Below are 3,332 nucleotides of genomic sequence, written 5' to 3' on the forward strand. Positions count from 1 at the left end.
CCGTCCAAGGTGGGCAGATCGTACGGGCTTTCAATAAGCATACGACCATCGCAAGACAAAAGTCTTGCGATGGTCGTAAGGTGTATGGGCACCTTTATTCGCTGTACATTTTGTTTCCCACATCAAAGGCCCCATGCACACCTATATCTGTGTGTGATTAGGGATTCCTGTGTCAGGAACTTGCGCTTTCCTGCAGCAGGAATTCCAAATCTGCTGTTGACAAGCGGCAGCTGTCACCCCTTCAAATTATCGGGTGATCAGGTGACAGCAGCCGCTGCATTTAAATTCCGGCACACCGCATGTATTTGTATGTGATATGATTACATGTGGTTAGGAATCAATCACTCTCCCTGGACGCACGATCGATGACGGCTGCTTGTAAGCGCCAGACTAGGTAATAAAGGTGCACAGATTAATCCCGAGGAGGTGGAAGATTTAGCATAGTGCAGCGTTTCTTCTGACCACAAGACCAGCAATATGTTGATGGAACGCCAACCAAAGTCTATCTGCATTTGCCCTTTTTTTTTCGGCGCAGAGCTGTTTGTAAGCTTTTTAGTTCCCCCCAGACGTGTTGCGAGCGCTCGGCATGTAGAATGAACACTTATAATTTCTGTGCGCGGTGTGGGTGGACATTTTTGACAAGTCTATATTTATTTTACATCTGTTGCTATGTTAGGAGCAGTCAGGAGACTCGTACCAGACAGCACTAGAAGGGGAAAATTATCAGGTATAACCTTTTTATAATCTCCTCGTCAGACATCAGAAATGAACCTGCTTTCTTTCTAATTCCTTTTCCTGTCTGCAGCAGTCTTCCACGCTGGGTTACGGAGACTATAATGCGTATGTCCAGGCCCCGCCCACCTACTATACGAATGCACAAGGCTCGTACCAAGCTGGATCCACGCTGACTGTAGAGAAGGTACGGTTATATTGCCAGTGTAAAATATACCTGAACTCGCTGGACTTCAACCCGGCGAACTATGAACTGTGTGTGAACATAACAGAGAAATGCCTTTTGGAAACGTTAGGTTTTGGCTACAATGCGAACTCTTTGGCCTCAGTAGTTTGTGAGTCACAGACCCAGAATAAGCATTCATATTGGGTCATTTAGACCTACTTGTGTGTTCTGGATTAGTCACGGGGTGTGAGCCTGTCACCACAGGGTCCCTTTTACCAAAAAAGCCCACCCGTAAAAGAAGTGTTCACTTACTATTCCAACAGTCCGTGTAAGGAAAGGCTGCGGGTTCTCCGCTCCCCAGCCGCTGCATGCAGTCAAATTCTTGCATCCCCGGCCGCTGTGGTGCCGCTGCTGGTTTATATGTCCTGCCGTTATGTATAAGCCGGTGAGGGGAGCAATCATTTGACTTAGTGGATGGTCAAATTCTTGCAGCTGACGGGGAGCAGAGGAGTGACCGCTTACATCGGCCGCCGGAAAGGTGCGTAAAATGGTATTTTAGGTGAATTCAGATCCAGTCGTGTTTTACTGCCATCTGCAGAAGGATCGCTCTGGTGTAAGCCAGCCCCCATATCATCCCTCCTCTACCCAGCATGTCTTCTGGTAAAGCATTACCAAGGGCAAAAAACATTGGGTCTGCATCATGAGAGTCTTCCTCCGCAACATTTCCCTCTAACTATAGGGACACCGGGTTTCAGATTGCAGGCCCCAGTTCTATTCAAGGATACCGTATAGATGCCTCCAAAGAGCTGAGGTCAGCCATAGTAGCAGCAGGACTGCCCCCTATGTCTATATGTAGGCATGCTGCTGTCACAGTACTGCAACTAGGCCCAAAGTGCATGGCAAGGCCTCAGGTACTCCCACACCCAGGCAGCTGCTGCTGATGCGGGTCAGACAACTGGAGGTGACCAGGTCATTGTAGGCGGGCAGTGGGAACAGAACAGAGTTTCAGCAGCAGGATAGTTCTTCCTCTATGTTGATTAGGAAAGCAAATGTAGAGCTCCACACAGGGGATGATGTCAGTGCTCAGCCCACCAGTGTTAACCCTTACTGTGGTGAAACCAGTGGTGGTGGAAAAGTGGAAGGCCCTGAGCAGTGGAAACAGAGTTTGCTCCTGGTGCTTTAACCCCAATGGTCTGACCCCTAAGAGAGTCTTCAGGGTCTGGGACCGTGCCATGGTTCTGGACCCGGAAAGCACTCCGCAGCTACCAGCGCACTCAGGTCAGGAAAGTGGCAGAATGTAGAGCCCAGTGGCCGAAGGTCACATGTCCAGCCCTGCGGGGTCCAGGTACAGAACACCTAAGTCAGGCTTGAGAAGGTCCAATCTGCAGAGCTGCCATCTAGAGACCAGCTCCAGCAGCGATCTAGTGAGGGAGGCAATAGAATGACCTTTTTGTTTCTAATTTTGCGCATGGATTGTTAACAAAATGTGGTCAGATCTGTCTACGCAGAGCCGGAGAAAAGACATTTATCTTCCTAGGACACTAGTAAGTAACTGAGGCATGTTGGGTAGAGGAGGGTTATACGGGGGCTGGCTTACAGTGTCTGACAAAGAAATTTATGGCATGCATGTAAACCCCAAAATCTTCATCTCACTGTATAGTTTTCCTGGGCAAGTATATACAGTGAAGTTGCTGCAAGAGATCTTGCCTGGAACAACACTTCCTGCTGCTGACCGATCAGGCCTGAACGTTTTGTAGCTCGTTCAACGCTCGACGAACGCTCTACAAAACGCTCAAACATCTAAATCCCATTGTATTCAATGGGTCTGGTTCACACCTTGCTGTATTTCCGCCCATCCGAACGCGATACAAAACGGCCTACGCCCAAAGAAGTACATGTACTACTTTGGGGCGTTTTGGTCTCGCGTTTCCATTGGGATACAGCCAAGTAGCCCTCGGAAACGGGTGTTTGTTGCGCGTTTTTTACCGCGAATCGCGGTAAAAACGTGCGACACGAATCACGCGACAAACGTGCATATTCAATACGCCTAGGTGTGAACCCAGCCTTAGTCATCGCCTTGCCAAACATTTGCTGCTGTATAAATCCTCTAGAATACCAGATTTTCTTTTCCCAGTCATACACTTTTTATCATTCATGAACCGATCTTCTGTTTTCCTCGTTGTAGGCAATAAGCACGGAGAAAAGGCCGTACATTCTCTCCAGCCCGGAGGTGGGCAGCATCGGATACACGCAGCAATACGCTCCGACATCCGCGGACAGCTACGGTGACTCTTATGTTAAGAGGAAAAAGGTTTATTAGTTTTTCTTTGTAGGTCTCCCACCATCTCACACACCCAAAGATGCACAACCTCCCGTGTCTCTGCAAGCCATGTAGTCTGGCGCCGAGTCAGTTGTATTTTGCCTAAAACAAAAA

At 48.6% G+C, this 3,332-nt stretch overlaps 1 long non-coding RNA gene across 1 annotated transcript; it reads left to right on the forward strand.

Annotated features, from left to right (window-relative positions):
- The first annotated feature begins 603 nt into the window (after window positions 1-603).
- On the forward strand, window positions 604-3,332 carry LOC108792335. The gene is made up of 3 exons (XR_001941559.1): window positions 604-727; window positions 806-919; window positions 3,084-3,332. It is a non-coding gene; the product is annotated as an uncharacterized LOC108792335 (long non-coding RNA).

This window comes from Nanorana parkeri, unplaced genomic scaffold (genome assembly GCF_000935625.1).
Source record: "Nanorana parkeri isolate BGI_ZX_2015 unplaced genomic scaffold, ASM93562v1 scaffold630, whole genome shotgun sequence".
In the NCBI taxonomy this organism is placed as follows: domain Eukaryota; kingdom Metazoa; phylum Chordata; class Amphibia; order Anura; family Dicroglossidae; genus Nanorana; species Nanorana parkeri.